The sequence below is a fragment of the Amia ocellicauda genome, chromosome 7 (genome assembly GCF_036373705.1).
Source record: "Amia ocellicauda isolate fAmiCal2 chromosome 7, fAmiCal2.hap1, whole genome shotgun sequence".
Lineage (NCBI taxonomy): Eukaryota > Metazoa > Chordata > Actinopteri > Amiiformes > Amiidae > Amia > Amia ocellicauda.
Window position 1 is genome coordinate 11,272,385 of NC_089856.1, and position 20,493 is coordinate 11,292,877.

General features: G+C 42.9%; 1 protein-coding gene across 1 annotated transcript in view; it reads left to right on the forward strand.

Moving 5' to 3' along the window:
• Positions 1-20,493, forward strand: part of map3k12 (mitogen-activated protein kinase kinase kinase 12) — a 44,891-nt gene that overhangs the window by 641 nt on the left and 23,757 nt on the right. The window lies entirely within an intron of this gene.

The following is a 20,493-nucleotide window of genomic DNA, read 5'->3' on the forward strand; positions in this document are numbered from 1 at the left end:
AACACATATATGCATGTAAATGAATATACATATATTGCTACATACATGTATTTTATATGTGTATGTATATGCATGTATATGAATATTATTTTGGATATCATATTGTTTCAATGTCTTAACTGAAAATATCAACATGGTCTCATTGCTATTTAGAAATTAAATGCGATTTTTCTGTCAGCCTTAAGGTTTCACTTACACATCCTGATATGTACCATGCTAGAGGCTGTTATCTCCATTTTAATTGTTACTAATAAGCATGCAATTTACTTTTTACACATGTGTGCACAGATCTGTAGATAAATATACGGCATATGTTCCCGGCTGCGTTCACTCGGGCGTTCAGTCAGATCTGTGACATTTTGGAGGACTTCGCTCCACTGCAGCATGCGTGTCAAACGAGAAACGCGCACGTAAGCCCGCTGTTTGTGTCGGTCCCCGCACTGTACCCGAGCTTCATTATGTAATTGGACGTATTCTTTGGAGGGATTCGAGAAACAGACCAATTTATGCGCTTTTTTTAAGTGTCTTTCTGTGTGTAGGTTCATTATTTATGAAGAACATCAGTGCTTTATAATAAGAGTGCTTTCCCCTCGCATATTCCGTGGAGTGACATGCATGTACAGCACAACACAAACAGGAATAATGAAGGGAGGACAGGGAAAGGAAAAAAGCAGAAATACCGCTATAAAACTAAATGAGCTGAGGAATACCAGTCTTTGAACAGTGTGTACCCCCAGCACGATTGAGATATTAACAGGTTGTATTAGACGCTCTATACAAATGTTTTAGAAGCACTCAATAATGTGCGCTTGTTGTGTCATCTCGCTTTCATTTTCTGATCTCCATGAAGTACTTTGATTTTAGAACCGTTGGCGTCCGACTTTTCTTTTTCTCCCCGCATTTAAAAATAGGCGCAGAGACTCGGCTGTCCTCTCGACCCGGCGGTATTCTGCGCTCAGTCGATGACGCACAAACCTGGTGTTCAAAGTCACAAACACGACCCTCAGGAAACCCTACCAATAGCAATTGCAAAAGGGTCTCATGCAGCTTCCTCTAAAAGCACAAACAAAGACGGCAACATGTGGACTTCATCCACTCGAGTCTTTGAATAATATTATATATGGCATATATACTAGGTTTTTCTTGCAAGCTGTTGAGAACAGGTGGACGTTTACGTGATTCTGATGTTAAACCAAACCAAACGAAAGCACGGGGCTAGAGTAAGATTGGAGCTAACTCATTGTATCTTAAATACGATGCATCACACGGTAGTTTTAAGAATGGGGACCGACGCACAGTGTTAGCCTTGAAAAAGATACTGAAGGTAAATATAGCCTGATCGTCTTGGATCAATAATTATTGGACGATATATATTTATGTAATTGTTTGTTTGTTGTCACTTAACACTGATATTCCAATAAACATGGTACAGTAAGAGCAAGAGCATAACATGTACAACTTCAGTTCTAATAGAGAGAAATTACCTAAAAGCAAGTACAGAGTGCTCGATTCCATTAAGGGGCAGTTTAGGGATGTTTGGCAAGCGCACAAAATATGGCAACAGTTACATCAGCTGTGCGTGCAGTGCAGTCAAAACAGGATTGGTATGTTCTTATTAATGAATTATTACAGCACTGAAATACAAATAGAAATTGTACTTCATATAAATAATGATTTCACTTTTTAAATCTGGAATCACACACAGTATTAAGCTGATCTCATGAGCAGTGGCTGATATTGTGCTGAGTTGAGCAGTGATACACTTCCCCCCTCCTCACTCCCCACCACTAGGGGGTGCTGTGGCCTTGGCTCTGGGGTCCCATGGAGTTATTGATTGTTCTTGTGAGGGGCTGCAGCTTCTCTGACAGGCACCTCCCCTCTGACCCAATCAATGGCTGTGGATATGGAGTCCATTCTCCTAAGTGGTGTGGGTTACCCTGCTTGGCCCCATCAGCATTTGTCTTTAAATACAGTTGGTGACAACTGGGACACAGCATGTACATCTCAAAAAGGAACCATTTACAATACGTGTATTAAGTGTCAGGCTCCCCTTCTGATAGATGACCAGAGGAATACTAAGTCAGTCCGCTGAAGATCCTAAGCTCTCTTGCTGTTGGATGTGCCACCCCAGCTCATCCCAGAGGTGTTCCATGGGCTTGAGGTCAGGATTCTCAGCTGGCCACAAAAATGCTTATAGTATGATATGATGCTCTTCCTGAATCTGTGTGTGCCACCAACATGTGCTGCATGGTGTATTACTGTGCTGTTAGATCCTCTGAAGAAGATTCCCTCGATCCCTGCAGCCTATCACAAACAAATGTATATAGCACACACCCTCTTGCATAACCCATTACAGTGATATTTGGTAATTGAATATACTTCAATTATAATTTGATTATTGTATCAGGAGAGTGTGCAGTGTTTGTCCAAATGTTTATAATGCAGGGCTGCAGAAGGAATACAAGGGTAGCAAACTCATGCCAGTGGAGTGCATTTTGTAAAGCAGTGCTTGCAGCTGTCAGTCAGTATCCAAGTGCTAAAAGGATGCCTTTTTCTCCCAGCATGCCAAAAAACTGAACGCTTTACGGGCCACATACACACACATAAAAAAGCAGACCCCCTTTTTAAAATCAATGGCAATTCAGACTGTTTGTGTCTATGAAGTTAAAGCCTGGGTTATTTCCTGTCTCTTTCCTGTGGATGGATAAAATCGCGGGTTATTTCTGACTCCTGATTTGTCGGATTGGTCCTCTTGTAGCTGTAGATCGGGGTGGCTTATCTTTGGGTGAAAGGGCCCATCCTTTGAGGGAGTTGTTCTATTGCATGCCAGGCCCCCAGGGAGGGGTGGGATCATTGGGAGTGGGAATATTATGCTTGCCTCTCAGTGATACTGAGGTACCTCTCAGGCATCACCTTGAAGGAGGGAGAGCAGGGCTCCAATCAGGCTCCAGATAGAAGGAGGCACATGTCATTGATGAGGGAGTTAATACTTTTTGGTTATGACAGTCTGTGCTGCATAAATCACAGTGGAAGATCCAGGTGGAGTGATTCTGAATGTCAGATCAGAGGGTCAGGGAGGAGCAATATTCCATATCTGTTTCATAATCTGCTGTGAGCCTACCTTTATGTCCTAGTGCTGCAGCCCGGGCTAGGTCAACTGCATTGGTCAATCGTTACTATACAATGTGTTCATCCCAAAGACCTTCCTCTCTTTAAATCTGACTTTTGGGAAGTGTTGCACATGTTTCAGTACATAATGCTTCAGCAAAAAGCTCTCACACATTTATGTGACTTTATTTAGCTTCCCCCTGCTTTAGAAATCCACGTTTATTTATCTGTTTGTTGCATTATTAACATAGCATTTCAAGACATCATAAAAAAAGTAAATTTCCATTATACAATCTTGTGCTGTTTGGGTCAGAAAGTAAGCAGTCTACCTCTGTTCTGTACAATATCCCCTGTTCAAACTGTACCTTGTAGACTTCCGCATATGCAAAGGTGTGTGAAATATTTTCAGAAAATAAATTCTAGATGCAAGGGTTATATATATATATATATATATATATATATATATATATATATATATAATGCATATGCTCCTTTGTTCACGCATTTACCAGATTACCTTTCTGGACATTATCACTGATATATTTTATAAGCTGTGGAGGATTGTTTTATTTATTCATTTAAGTATTCATCAAAGGGGCTTAAATGGATCGATAAGGCGACTACAGTTACAGTGCAGCAACACTAACCTACAGCCAAAACACGTGAGTAAACTGATCCGCGCAGGAGGGGAGCCATTAGACTCCATTAGAGAGAGAAACACAGCCAGGCGCGTCCCAGGAGACCGAGAAGAGTGCTGCGAGAGGCGGGGAGAGAGGGGAAGGAAGAGGGGGGCTTGGAGAGTCCGAGACGAGAAAGAAAGTGAGTGAAAGGGATGCGGTGGGTTGGCAGCGAAGGAGTGAGCCGAGATAAAAGAATTGAAGAGGGAGTTCGATAGGCGTGAAGGGGTAAGAGAAACAGAAAAGTGAACGAACTGTAGAGAGAAAATATGTACATGTTCACAAAGAGCAGTAACACGAATACTTTTGAAAGGTTGGATTTCATAAAACAATAACAAAATAAAATCTGAATATACACATCCCAATCACAATCTCGGTGTCACAGTCATAGATCTAGAGTTGTCTGTTTCGCTCAGATCTCATCCGCCTGTGCGCGGAGTGAGAGCGCAAAGTTGGGCAAGTTTCAGCGGCGCAGTAAAAGCTTATTTCGCCTCAGAGCAGCCAGCACGCCGGGCAGCCTGGCCGATTCATTCTGACAGGGAGACGTCATAAACTACTATATATAGGCCGATGAAGTAGGTTACCAGTTTTACTGCGAGTTACTTCTTTATCAAATGCTATTCTCTTTCCTTTTTTCCATTTTCTTCACTTTCTGTCTCACCATCTCTGCACGTATACAACGCCAAGTCGCGCTTAACGATGCAGTGTTCAGAGCCCTCAGTCGCTGCCCCACGTCTTTAAATTGTATCCTAAAATGAAAATATATACCAACCCAAAGGTTATGACACATACCTCTGATAATAAATATCTGAGTATTTTTTTGAACAATATATTATTTCATATTTTGTATTTTGTATGGTAGTATACAAGTTAACACCAATGATAGTTTCTAGGTTTGTGTACAGCAGAAGTAGAAATTAGGTCAGTAGTGGTATGCAAGTGTTGGTATGTGACAGTAGAAGTATGTGCATGTCAAAAGCAGGGATAATACAGTAGCAGGTATGAAATAGTACAACACTGTACTACAGTATGTTACATGACTGTACTAATAAAATGCGAGTACTGTTATCCCCGGAGACTCATTAAAACGTTTTTACATAATAAACCCTTTAATATGCAAATACGAGCCCAATAATGATAAGATGGACAGAATTTGTTGTAAGGCAGCCAAAATGTGTCATATGGGAACAAGAAATCTAATAATTGTCATAGGAAAATAAAAAAATATAATACAGGACCAAAACAATATCTTACAGGTGCAGGGAATACCATGTGGAATATCACAGAAGTGTCATAAGCGACCACAAAACGTCATAGACCAAACAACCAGTGGCATAACGTTTGATTCAAAAGTGTGTTTGTGTGTGTGTGTGTGTGTGTGTGTGTAGGGGCATTCAGTCTCAGTACACAACAACAGAAAATATCATAAGCGACCACAAAGTGTCATACCGGACTAAATCAGTGTTGTAGGAGCCAACAAATGTTGTAGGGGACGAAAACGTGTCATGGGGACAATAGTGTCACGGTCTTATTTTTGACATACAGTATAATTGCTTATTTTACCTCTACACCATCGGTCTTGTGTGTTTGTGTGTTGGCAGTGTCTCGGTGTGTGTCAGTCAGTCAGTGTGTGTGATTCTGCTGTATTCGTAGCGGGAACATAGTGCTTCGTCCGAATTACTATCTTTTTGCAGTCACGACAGTCAATATGCAGTCCTGCAAAAGGCCTGGAGGAGGAGAGGAGGATAAGAATGGCCTTGTAGGGAAGCAATACTTCACATACAGAGGCACTGTATTTGACCGTTATGTAATTGTATAAGATAAAAGACACAGGCATTGGCGATCATCCCCTTTGTTGTGTTTGCAATTTCACGCCGGTAGAAACTGCGGGATACGATTCACAAAACGGCAACAGGAATAGTCAATGATGCACAATTATGTAAAATTAACCAGGTTCCTTTAATTGTGGATAAGTAGAATGAAAGGGGAACCGAACAGAAAAGGGGAAATGTTTTATTTTAGCACTTGCTTTTTAAAACGCACAATTCAAAGTTAGATCGCTTCTGGGATGTCTAAAAAGATCAATACAAACAGCGCTGCTACAGATTCACACAATATACAGCACAGCACAATGTCCTGAAGCACGGAGTTTAATATATTCTTACAATCGACTTACACTTTCTACATCCCATTGCGTCAATAGTAGAAGAATTTAAAATGCTCGCTGTGCGCATTTATAACTCACGGGACGGGTCGTCCGGCTAATTGTCACAGCCTCAGGTGAAGCTTTAGAGCTGCAAACAGGTGTATCAGATGTAGTTTCTTTAACTGAACAAACGGCGTCCTTTAAGCAGAGCAGGATGGGGAGAATTGAACTCAAGTGAAACGACTCCACAAGAGCTTATGCAAGTTGACTGCTTTGCTTGATCGACGGGAGCTGTCCGCAGTCCTGAAGTTCACTCTACAGCGGGTCTAATGCTGTGTGGGGGGCGGTTTGTGTACAAGGTCGTGTTATATTACAGCTAAACGTCTGATTCACATGTGCTTTCCCTTCCTTGATAAATACATAAATAGAAAGATAAATAAATAAATAGTGAGGTTCCCACGACTGAATCACGATATACAACTGCACGGGATTCAAAATCAATAGTCTTTTGTCAATGTCAAACTTCAGATGTTTCGTATGGCTGTATAAAATGTGTCTGCGATTCATTGGTAGCGGCACTTTCAAAAGCCTGGCGTTATATGACATGATATGCTGGAAGAATCCTACGTGGGTCGGAGGGCACTTGTTGAGATCTAGGCAATGTTATATTTATCGACTGTCTGAACACAATCTGTGCGGATTTGAGTGACATTAATACAAATCTACTGCACTTTAGAGGTGAAAAATAAGAAGCATTATACAAACCAAAAAAAAAAGTAATTATAATTACATTTGCCCTATATGGTGATGGAATGTTGTTTTGTTTTCTGATGGACTGATTCCAGTGTATAATCTACTTAGCAAACATCGAGTATTTGGTCAGATTAACCCACGGCAGGGCAGGATATGGTTGGTTGGAGATGATGTCATGGTTTTTCAAGCTACCTTAGTCCCCCTCTCATCAGCAGGGCTCTTAGAAAGCCATGGATTAGCGGAACTAGACTGTAGGGAAAATTAAAAAACTGTACCCTTTGAAAACGTGACTGGAGCTTTTATTCTTTTTGCCTGGCTAACTTGATCAGATCTACTGAAGCAATGCTTTTTTATTATTATTATAATTATTATAAATATATTTCTTTAAGAGGAAGCTATCTATCTTTGTGTTTAGGTCTCTGGTGGGGAACTGGTGGGAGTACAGACCAGGAACCAAAACATTAAATGTCTTTGAGAAGCCTTTGATAAGGGGGATACAAATTCTGAGTTTTATGTGCAACAAACCTACCTTCTCCACAAGTGAGCGTAAACCCCTGCCTGCATCTCAATGCCTCTGAAGTTTAACATCTTGAGTTTTAAGAAAGAACACAAAAACATTGTGTAGGTTACAGATAAGAGCAGGTTTTAGATAAAAGACATTATTCCTTCCCCTGGAAGTATATCAGCTTCAAGTATATGTCTGGTTCGCTAATCACAGACCCCCACCACTCTTTGTGCAAAGTTGGCATTCTATTTTGCACTGCACCTCTATTAGCGGCCTTTTTTATTGTCTCATTGGACATAATCCTGTGAGTCCTCTTTATTCTTCAGGATTTGGCCGTCCTGCATCAAAGCCCCTTATGATGTCTGAGGCTGCTACTTGTACAGCTAACGTCTCCATAGGATTTAGTTTGCATTGAACATATGGATAAATAAAGGTGGACAACACATTTGGATGTTTAAAGGAAAAGTCTCCCTAAGTGGTAATGCATCATGCAGGAGATCATGCCCTGGCATTTGTGTAGGACACTCCATGATTTCCAGTACATATTGTTTCAGAGTGCACCACAGTGTTGACCTCAATCCCCTCTGACACCTCTGAGATGAACTGGTACAGCCCAATAGGGAGAGACCCCAGAGACCACCTTTTCTCAGTGCACTAGAAACTGTGACATTTTTAAATAATTTCTTCAAGACCGAAGGCAGGAAAACACTTTCATCCCCCTCATGCCCCCCCCAGGTCATCTTTAGGTGCTAAATTTGGGCATGAATTTCTACTTTCAAACTTCAACAATAACATCAGCAATTCATCCAAAGGTGCAGACCAGATCAAATTACTGTAGAACAGGGGTGTCAGACTCCAGTCCTGGGGGGGCACAGTATCTGCTATTTTTGTTCCAACAGCTCACAATTACTTAATTAGTGTCATTATTTACTCAAGTAAAATTATCTAAAACATTCATATATTATTTTTATAGCTGATATCTTACAATTTGTTGATTACCCAAAACATTGAATACACTGAACATTTCGGAGTCTGGAGAGAAGTGTTCAATTCATCCAGTTAATTTTTTAATTAGATCAATTAAGGAGCTGGGCTGGAGGGAAACCCAGGTCTGGAGTCTGACACCCATACTCTAGAACCAAAAGGATTATCTCGATTGCTTGCTGGGAACGTTTCTGAACTAAGCACCAGTAGAGCATAGTGTTAAAGGATCAGTTGGAATAATAACCCTAAAATTATAAAGTGCGTATATAACCATTTCAAGCACTGTACACATGAGAGAGTGCTGACATCTCATTATTTCACAACCTGATTAAGCATTTAATGAAGCTCGCTGAGTAAGTAGCTTGCTGCCTGAGTGCGTAGTTAAAATCAGAAGCCTTTTCACTTATTAACGAGCCTCGAAATTTAGAACGCAAGGAGTTCTGCAGTGCAGTCTGACCCCACCCCCAACCTCTGCAAGTTTACACTGCCTGCGCTCTGAGTCACTGGGTTGGAATTCGTGTGACCTTCGACCCTGTGGGGCACCGAGACGTGTACTAACCACCCTGCATTGTTTGCTGTCTGACGGGGGGCATCCCACCTCCTCCTCTCCAGTAACATCATTACCTCCTGTAGCTCTGGGACAAGGGACAGAAATATTGATATATTGAAATATCTCCATCTCCACTCACTTTTTGTGATTCTTCTTACTTCACTTGTGTTTCCTCCGTATGGACCTTGCAGCCAAAAGTGGAGTGAGATCCTACATCTGTTAGCGAATGCAATTACCTATGGGGTCAGGATGGGGGGAGATGGTAGTTAGTGCCCAGAGGCCCGATCTATATAGAAATATATTCCTTAGCTTTCTGTTTATGAACAGCTGGTTAGTTTACAGATTAATCAGCGCAGACGCTTTGCCAGTGGGGACACAGAGCAGCACTGTGAATGCAAACAGCCAACAGAGATTCTCAGAGCTGGACCTCTCTCTTACAGTATGTGACAGCCGCAGGCAGCAGGAAAGCACAGAGAGGAACAGAACACAGAAAAGGGGTGATTTCATTTGGAAGCCATACAATATCATAATGCTACTGTCAACCCTGAGAAAATCAGTCAATCAATCGATCAATCAAATTCCATATTTTTAATGCTGGCATTCTGGCAGCTTCAGTAAGCCAGGGTTATAATTGTGTGTACAAATTAGGATTAGGAGATGAGGCGAGCTGATTGGAAACATAGCAGACCATGATAAGATCACAGTCAGGATTCCGGACACTCTGCTCCCCTTGTGAGAGACTGACCCTTTCTGTGCATTTTGTTCGTTCAGTGGCAGAGATGACAAGGGAAGATTGATAAGGAAACTACAATCAAATGACTTGCCCTTCAACCAACAGTGCCTAGGTGAGGAGCCGGTGAGATAATTATTCTTTTCTCAGAGATTTCGGGAAGAGGTGAGTGGTGGTCTGACAGCTTGTCAGAGAGTCCAGAATCTCTTATCTTTTCAGCAGCATGACTCATTCCCACACTGCTTGAGTGAGGTGGGGCAGGCAGCTTGTGATTGGCTGCCCAGCATCCTCCACCCCCACCCCTCCATCTTACAATTGGTCGAGAGTCCTGCTCTCTGGGATTGGATGCCCGTGATGCAGTGATGCTGTGATGTGTGACATCTCTCGCAGAACCAGAGAGGTACTTGGCTGCATTCTAAACAGGCAATGTAGAAAGCAGCCTTCACTGCCTTATAAGGGAAGTGTGTGAGTAGGCCGATCGCACGAAGATATGAAATCACAGAATTATCGAGACAATTTAGACTGGTGCATAAGAAGGGTTTCCAGTGCAGTAGAAGTGGAACTTGTTTAAACCCCAAGACTGAAGTGAGGATTTGCACACTGTCTGATTTCAGTAAAGGTCTATAACTTTTATCTGTGGGATTTGCAAAGGATACATTTATTGTGCTCTATTATTATTAGTAGTAGTAATAGTAGTAATGATAGTGGTACCTGTAGTATGAGTAGTTGGACATATGCCTTTATCCATTGTGACTCACAATGAACTGTGAAACTGGACTATACATTTAGGAGGGAATGTAAACAGTCACATAGTGTAGAAGAAAGTAAAGTGGTTTCACATAAATCCACAATGCTTAGAGTGTGACACATTGAAGCTAAATATAAACTGTAAAAGATACAGCAGCTACAGCAAAAAGTGGCGAAGGACTACAGTTCAGTACCCCTTAACATAGACCATATAGGAGACCCAGAAAGAGACGCTTCTGATCTGAGCTTGTTTTGGGCAAAGCGTGTTTTTGACGGTGCCCTTATCACCTCTCAAGGTGTCAAATGCTTGTGGATTTAGTGAGATTTTGGCATCCCTGTTTTAGCTCCCTCACAAATATTTGCCATTTATTAATTTACATTTTTTTAAACAGATTTGTTCATGTTATATTGTTATATATCATTTATTTGAACTCATCTTGTATTTTTAGTTATTTCGGATTATTTTAGCTTTTCAACATGTCATGTATAGCCTTAATTAAGCACCTTGAGGTACCTTTGGGAAAAATAGCGCTTTATAAATAAATACATACATACATACATTAAATGCATGATTAAAATGCAAACAGATAATTTATGACCACTTCTGAGTGACGTTTTCAGAACCCACCTCCATCAGCAGCAAGGGGACACCCAACAAAGCAGTGAGGGATTGCCAACGTCTTAAAATGAAGTCCAGAATGAGTCATAAAACCTGTGGATCTCTAATGGAAAACAATGCTACTCTTCACTACTGTTTGCTATGGGCCACAACTGGCGGTAATGCTGGGTAATGCAGACTGTGACTGGGAAACTCTTTTACGATTGCAGAAAACTGTTGAAGATTTGGTTAGGGCTGCAATGGGCTAAGGGGCTACTCTTGTCTGATGGGAGGGTGCTTAGTGGGTCTGCCCTACAGCGGGCACAGTGGGTTTCCCTGTATTGGCCCTGGAATCACAGACCACAGGCTGGCATTAGAGAACAGGTGGTCACCCCCCGGTACTCAGCAGGAAACGCCTAAAAAAAAAAAAAAAAGTGTGAATTCCTGCACATACTAGGAGTGCGCCGGCGACCGCCTCCGTGTGCGTATGTGTGTGTGAGCGAGCTAATGAGTGAGCCGGTGCGTAGGCCCACAGTCCTCCAAATCAGGGCACAACAGCTGCGGTGAGTCAGGTTAATCGGCACTGGCACAAAAAAACAAAAAAAGGAAAAGTAGTTATTTAATTCTAAAGTTTGGAAAAATATAATGCTTAAACGCCCAATGGCAGAATACACTGGTATACATGTATTCACCATGCAGGTTTATATAGCAGCATCAAAGTATACAGTTCACTCAATTTTCCTGAACTCAGTCGTCCCTTGACCATATTTGTCTTCATGTTTGTGATACAGGATACATATACGGATACATTGAGACCAGTGAAAAGGCTGATGCTGTAGTCGGTCTTGTTGTAGCTTGAAGGTGATCCCAAGTGTTGTGCCCTTCATTACAAGTAGGGATGTCACAGTACTGTGTCCCTGTGAGTGGATGCCATTGGATTGAAACCACTCTGTGTCTGCACATAACGCAAGTCACATGACACCCCATAACCAGTCCATAGGAACAGCTGCTGTGCGATCAGAACTGTTCATTTGAAGGCAGGATGAATTCAGACAGCAATAACAGGATACCTATACACTGGAAACCCGAGAAAACATATACATGAGTATACTACCATCTAAACATTACACCTTCAGCACAGTACTGCCTTTCCTGATAACCCTGTCCCAGTTGGGGGCACAGAAAGACGACCACAGACACCTGAGCCGCTGTCAGCAGGAGCTTGACAATAAAACAACATTTTGATGGAAATCAAAGGGAGCCCAACACCCTGACCTACCTCCCAGCACAGAGGATCAGGGTAAAAAATAAATAAAAGGATCCAGACTCCAAACGCTCCCTCCAAAACAGAGATCCCAGCCACGGATGCTCTCTGTTGCTCGAGACTGAACGGAGAAGGCAGCAAGGAAAGTTTTCTGGTAGCAGGTGAGATGCTGGGGCTGCGCTCATTAGAATTCTGCTAGTGCCATGCGTGGCGTGAGTCAGACTGGAGTAAGGAGCTAATATTAAGCCGGTGACTTCACACTCTGGGGGCCACCGCGGAGCCGTTGCCAAGGCGACGCTTGCCCGGCCTCCGGCCCCACCTACCTTCCCCATCACCACGCGACTTCCAGGAAGATGTGCCTGCAGGAGGAGGTGGCTCGCACTCCAGTACACCAATTAACCCCTTCCCAGACAGGCCCCAGCCATTTTTTCTTTCCTCTGGCCCTCTAGCTCACAGGCATATATTCTCTTCCTCGCCAAAGATCAAACACAGCCACATTGAAGCCAGAGCTTTCTTCTCTTTCAAGTCATGATTGCCTTGCGAAATGGCATACATTTTGTATGTGTTTTTTTTTTTTTTTTTTTTTTTAAAGGAAGCTGACCTGTTTTAGTGTGCAGTGAATAAAATATCTGGTACATTGGGCACTAGGAACAAAAAATACATGTTTTTTCACTGACATTTTTACTCTCCCCATATGACGAGAAGCAGGCAGTAAGCAGAAAAAACGCAGCGCAGGACAAACGATGACAATGTACACCCATCTGTGGACACGACAGCAAGAGCTCAGGCTTTTTACCAATTACACCACAGCCTCATATTTACAAGCAAGCTGTGGGCTAATCTTAAGGCCTTTGCGCACTGGATCTGATACGCAATTTGTAGTCTGTCATCCGAAAAGTTGTCCAGGAGTTGTCAAGGAAATTGCACATTGGATCCGATAAATCCGCACCAGGTACACAACCTGTCTCCTTCTTGAGCTGGTGTGTCTCCACCCAGTCTAAGCCATTGTTTCTTTACCTCCTCAACTACAGTAATATGTTAAAAAAAATCTTATCGCACAAAAACTACACCTCACCATGAAGACACTAAAGTACAATGCGTCTTCTTTTAAAAAAAAAATCAGATGCATCATCGGATCCATTGTGCAAAGGCCTTTACACTGTTTGGACTCCCACTGACTAACTATCATAGCTATCAGCCCCGATTCACACCAATGATGGCTGCATTCATTTTCATTCATATTTTTTTTTAACCAGTCGAGATATTGTGCTGTAAACACATCAGCATATGGACATGATCCAATCATATAGGAGGTAGAAGGACCCAGGAGAGGAAGAGTGTGACATATTTACTGAGGGTAAGAACAGACCTCTGAGAAAATGATCTGGGGTAAAAAGCAATTCGGGGTAGATGGTACAAATTCCGAGTGCCAGTCTTTTTTCCACCATGTGGGACTCTTCAGCTGTAGTTTGGCTAGAGACAGTTCGCTGTAAGCCACTTCCATTCCTCACCCTCCCGTTCCCCAATTTAGCTGTCTGCACATCCTCTAGAGGAGGGGTGGGGGGTGGAGACAGGGTGGGAGTAGAAGGTGGGAAAGAGAGCGGGAGGGGGGGTGGTCAGTCTAAACTTGGCGAAAGCATGGCATGAGGGGGTGGGTTGGGGGGGGAACCCCAGTATCCGGTGATCTCACCTTAAAAGGCTCAGTTAAGTACATTACACAAAAAATGATAAGTGAGCTTCCTCCCGAGAGACCAGCAATCCTGTGAATGAAATTTCCCGGGCTGGCGACTGGCTGGTGAGGTCACGTCCGAAACAGGAGATGCCCCTACCTGATTTTGACCCCCCCCTCCAGACCAAAAACACAAAATAATAAATAATGGAAATCTAGGGCTACTTCCAATGAGGTCAGCTTCCTCTCAGAGAGCTCCGCACGTGATCACCTGGTCTGTTAATGGAGCTCATTCATACCCAGGCGGTGTCCAGTTTCCACTGCAGGAATGCCGAAGAATGCAGGCCTTGTTTGCGTGGCACTGAGCGAGAGGCACGGAGCTGAGAAACCCCCGCTTACAGTTTCGGTCTTGGAGTGGTGACTTACATGGGCTGAGTTTCCCATCATTCAGTTTTACTACTTTGGCTTCATATGAGTCTAATGCTAGATCCTATTCCTCAGCACTAGGCCCCATCCCTGTTTTTGAGCAGCTTCTAATCTCAGTCTTACAGGTGAGAGTTTAAGCTGATAAGAGTCATAAAACACTGTGTATCTGTAATGTGCTGTACTTCAAACCCTGGCAGAACTCCACCTGCATGAATTCACCTGACCATAAAAAAAAATCCCTTGCATAAAGCCACCTATATAGTTCAGTGCTGGCACCCACAGGGCTGTCACCCCCAGTCCAGTCAGTCCCCTTTGCAGTGACATTCAAGCAGGTAGGATGACCAACTGGAACAAGTCCTTGAAATTACAAACTCCCAAAAGCCTCGCACTGATCCCGTCAACAGTTGCCGGACGACGAAGGATGTGTGAAGCTAAAAAGCTGCACAGTACATGGCATCCTTAGTAACTTCTAGCAGCTGGAGAAAGGAGCAGAGACCAGTCCTTGCATTCACAACCCAGTTTAATGGAAGCCATTGCTATAACCAAGCTGGCGCTGACCAACACCTTGATCCCCTCCTAAGGCATTTCCCTAATAAAGTCTTCATCTTTGACAGCTTTCAGGATGAGCATGATCCCAAGCAAAAACGGCAGGCAGGTTTACTAACGAATCAAATAATACCATAGTGATAATGATGTATGGCACTATATATGTCAACGTATAGCATCATTTGATTTTCAAGCAGTGTAAAGGGACTCTTAAAATATTTATACATATTTATACTTTATTGTTGGGGGTTAGGCAAGATCTGGTCCCATTTGCATTTGGCTCTTAAATCCATCACCCGCCAAATGCCCTAGGAAGAGGCTAACACTGACCCGCTGAGTGTATCATTAGCTAAATGAAAGGAGCTACAGTAGATAACAGAAAGCTGAGGTGTTGTGGACCTCTGGTGTCTCCCAATCACAACCTTCATTAATGGGAAGGTAGCCCAGATCCAGAGGAAAAAGTGGACAGGGACAATGAGGGTCACAAGAGACGGATAGAAAGTACATTGAAATGGCTTCGTTAGATTTTTTTTTCTTTTTAAATTTAAAAGTTTTTCCTTTTACTCCTTCGTGTGTACTTTCCCCATTAACTCCACCCTTGCTTGCATTTGGCTGTGTATACTTGATGGCCAGTTTATGGTCTGTGAAGTGAATTAAAACTTGTTTTGAAGTTAAGAAGACTGATTAGAAACAAGCAGTCCCACGTCTACAGTAATGGCTGCAGTCCTAACAAATGAATGGATGAGGAACCAGAGGAATAACACCAGAATATCTTGCGTCCTTCCTTCCTAACCCCATCCCACAACCCTCACCCTCACCCTGACCTTGAATGTCAGACATGAGATCCGCATCTCCAGAGTTCAGAGGAAGTGCGCAAGATATTCTCTCCTTGATATTATGAGGTCATTCCCTGGGTATCCATCCCTGTATTCATTAGGAATTAATGGTGAGACAGAAAGGGGCTGTGGTAGGTGTCTGAGAGCTACTCCAGCTAAGTAGGAAGCCTACCTCCAAGAGCCATGCAGAGGCTGTGGATTAATCTCTGTCGACTGCCACACCAGCCGGAAACAGCCTGCAAATAAATAAGTGATGTGTGAATGTTATAGCGCTCTGTAAATAGCTCCACCAAAAAAAAACACACACACAGAGAAAAATCAGCTCGAGCTGCCAGGGGATGACTGGCTTTGCTTGGCCAGTTCGCTGAGGCCCATTTTGGAAAGGCAGATACTGACAGGCTGACACAGAAGCACTGGATCTGACTGAAATCCCTTGCAGAGCAGTTAGGGATAATTATATTCCAAATTGTGCTACAGTGAGGGAAAAAAGTATTTGATTCCCTGCTGATTTTGTACGTTGGCCCACTGACAAAGAAATGATCAGTCTATAATTTTAATGGTAGGTGTATTTTAACAGTGAGAGACAGAATAACAACAAAAAAATCCAGAAAAACGCATTTCAAAAAAGTTATAAATTGATTTGCATGTTAATGAGGGAAATAAGTATTTGATCCCCTATCAATCAGCAAGATTTCTGGCTCCCAGGTGTCTTTTATACAGGTAACGAGCTGAGATTAGGAGCACTCTCTTAAAAGGAGTGCTCCTAATCTCAGCTCGTTACCTGTATAAAAGACACCTATCCACAGAAGCAATCAATCAATCAGTCTCCACCATGGCCAAGATCAAAGAGCTGTCCAAGGATGTCAGGGACAAGATTGTAGACCTACACAAGGCTGGAATGGGCTACAAGACCATCGCCAAGCAGAGAGAGAGGTGAGAACAGTTGGTGCGATTATTCGCAAATGGAAGAAACACAAAATAACTGTCAGTCTCCCTCGGTTTGGGGCTCCATGCAAGATCTCACCCCGTGGAGTTTCAATGATCATGAGAAGGGTGAGGAATCAGCCCAGAACTAAAAGGGAGGATCTTGTTAATGATCTCAAGGCAGCTGGGACCATAGTCGCCAAGAAAACAATTGGTAACACACTACGCCATGAAAGACTGAAATCCTGCAGCGCCCGCAAGGTCCCCCTGCTCAAGAAAGCACATGTACAGGCCTGTCTGAAGTTTGCCAATGAACATCTGAATGATTCAGAGGAGAACTGGGTGAAAGTGTTGTGGTCAGATGAGACCAAAATCGAGCTCTTTGGCATCAACTCAACCCGCTGTGTTTGGAGGAGGAGGAATGACCCCAAGAACACCATCCCCACCGTCAAACATGGAGGTGGAAACATTATGCTTTGGGGGTGTTTTTCTGCTAAGGGGACAGGACAACTGCACTGCATCAAAGGGACGATGGACGGGGCCATGTACCGTCAAATCTTGGGTGAGAACCTCCTTCCCTCAGCCAGGGCATTGAAAATGGGTCGTGGATGGGTATTCCAGCATGACAATGACCCAAAACACACAGCCAAGGCAACAAAGGAGTGGCTCAAGAAGAAGCACATTAAGGTTCTGGAGTGGCCTAGCCAGTCTCCAGACCTTAATCCCATAGAAAATCTGTAGAGGGAGCTGAAGGTTCGAGTTGCCAAACGTCAGCCTCGAAACCTTAATGACTTGGAGAGGATCTGCAAAGAGGAGTGGGACAAAATCCCTCCTGAGATGTGTGCAAACCTGGTGGCCAACTACAAGAAACGTCTGACCTCTGTGATTGCCAACAAGGGTTTTGCCACCAAGTACTAAGTCGAAGGGGTCAAATACTTACTTCCCTCATTAACATGCAAATCAATGTATAACTTTTTTGAAATGCGTTTTTCTGGATTTTTTTGCTGTTATTCTGTCTCTCACCTACCATTAAAATTATAGACTGATCATTTCTTTGTCAGTGGGCAAACATACAAAATCAGCAGGGGATCAAATACTTTTTTCCCTCACTGTACATGCTTCAATGTTACAATGTTTTATAACGGTAATGGGAGCCATATTTGTTTCAAGGAAGATATTAATTATATTGCATTACTGTTTATTTTTACTGACAAGAGACCTTGGTTTTAATAAATAAGTGTTTCAAAACACCACCACCTCAAATACAATAGATTGTACTGTAGCTGTTTCTGAATGAGCCATGCAAGTAAGACTGTGATGCCCAGTATGGGGCTCCAATCCTTAATTCCCTTTTAAGCGTCTTGCGATCTGATTGGAAAAACACCTGTGGATTTCCACCAATCGGGTGCAAGTTTCCACTGAGGGAAATTAACGGAGATCTCATGCAGATTGACAATGAGTAAACCACCTGCGGGGATCTGAAAGGATCACAGCTTGTATAATTTAAAGCAACTCTGACAAATCTGTCAAAAAGATATTTAAAAAAGGTCCTAAACACTCTCTCACTGCCTTAGTCTGGTGTCAGTTTGGAGTCTGGGTTTCTATAAGGAGATATTCAAAGAGTGGTTTTGTTATTCATCTAAGCATTTAATTTACTCTGAAAATGAAAACAATCAGTAAATGCATGAAGTTATTCTGCACATAATTATTTTCAAGCTGAACTCCAGAATTGACTTAATCTTCAATAAACACAGGTCCGAATATGCCAGTTTTGGAAAGGGCACACCATACTGTAAATTGCAGAGGATATGCTGGGTTGGTCAATAATGGTATGTGTATTTTCTTAAAGCCCAGAAGTAACCATTCGGTTTGTTCATCTAACAATCTAATGTTGCAGTGCTCAAGTCTCCTAATATTTCAGTTCTGGGACTGCAGGGGTTAGAAAAATATAAGCAACTGAAATAGTCTGATGGATAAAGAAATCACCCTATGCTATGCCTGCACCTCATACTGAAGACCTAGCCTGGCTGTCAAACACTGAATTCTTGGTTAGGAAATTAGCAGGAGCTCCCCTGACTGACACCATTAATCTACCTTCCACAATCAGCCTAAGAGGGGAATGGATGGCAGGGCTGTGGGAGAGCAGTGATCTTTCAACACCCTCGATGTCTGGTGTCAAGACAGCCAGCGTCGCAAACAGCTCCACCAATGGGATTTGTGAATGGAGATTGCCAGTACCAGCTCAACTCACTTTTAGCAACACAATTTGGCCGTCATGCACTGCTGGCCTGCTGCGGTGCCTGCTTCTTGGCGTTTGCTTCTGAGAGAGAAGAGAATGAGTGTCTATTTGTGTGTGAGATTTGTTTTATTTTTTGAATGACTATGAATATGCTTTTGAAGAAGAAAAATAATTCCAGATCTCCTTCAAAATAATTTCTGAATTGCTTTTTGTCTCTTGGATTTCAGCTTGATAGGAAAACTCTCTCTTGTCACTGGACACAAAATGATAAAACATAACCTGTTTTTGTATGCCACAAGCTTGCAGATATACTAAATGCTAAATGTGGGTAGCTATTAGTCACATCCGGCACAGATCTCTGAAGTTGGAGGTGTCTCGGCTGAAACACCAATTGAAAAAATGAGAATGCACAGCTGGCGATGAAAGCATGTAAAAGTGCACACAGTCACAGTATAAACTCGTCATGCATCAGTAAGAATTGAGGCAAGCACACCAGCAAAAAGTCTTGCACCAATACAGTAAAGATAACAATAACAAAAAGTAATTCCCTGGAGGTCTGTATTAGTTCCTTAAGCTATTCGATATATCACTGTGACCCAGGACCTAAGACTTTAATATCTGTGCGGTGTGATTGTGCTCTGTGGGATTTCCCTTTGGTGAGTGAAGTCACCATAAAGATAAGCCTTTGTCTGGGCCTCGATCGACCTTAATCCCGCAGATAAGGCTCAGATTGAACTAGGGAGTGGGGCAGAGGCGCTCTTCCTGTAGTGTAGTGGCATTGCAAAACATTACGGTTGCAGCTCCAAATGGTGCAGATTCTGATTTCCCAACCTTGTCATGAAACTGAGTTTGAAAGGGGACATTTATTTATCAGAGCTCCGCGTGACATGTCAGGTTACTCAGGTTGCCGGTATAGATACGGATATTGACCTAAATCAGGACATCCCATGGCTGATAATCAGTACCACTTGGTTTCCACTGCCTCCCTGATATAGATAGCTCTTGGGCAAGGAAATAACCCCAGTGTCATCTACTGGATGGATACCCCCTACTGTTGCTAAAACTATTCTGTGCTGTGGTGTCCTTAAAGATGCACAAAGAGCTCTGAAGGACCCACCCCTCTTTGGACACACTGACCTCTACTTTGACTCCTCTCCCTTCAGAGGTGCCACTGCCTGTGTCCTAATCCTATGTTTGGGGTGGCTATATAGAGCTACCAAGGCCTGCACATTTGCAGAACACGTTGCATCCATTGACTTATCTCTGTGTGCTACACCTGCTTTGTAGAGTGATCAACAAACCCGCCTCACTGTCTGGGATGCATGTAGAACATCTGTGAGGTCCTGGTCTTGTCGGGTCCTGAGCAGAGCTGTGGCATGTCTTTAAATGTGCCAGAGGGGTAACAGAATTACAAAAACTCCAGAGGGGGCTGAAGATAAGGCCTGCCATCCGGCATGACAAGATCAGCCTTAGACCCAGTCCCAGTATTAGCAATGCAAATCAGAGACACTTCACTGGGTATTTTATTCATGCTGCACAGGTATATGTCAATTATAATAGATTGAAGCCCAGCTCTCCACTTCTCCCTCACTATGAAAATGCTGCTTTGTTTCCCTTGTGCAAGACGCTGGTCTCCCCCAAAAACAAACACATAAATGTGCCAAATAGCATGAAAGTATCCTTTTCCTGCTTTTTCGCAAGTCCCTCGAGGATAAGTACAATCATTGATGGATGTGGGCACCAGCTGCTTGAATTCACCCCCATCCCCACTCATGCCTCGATCTCTAGGAC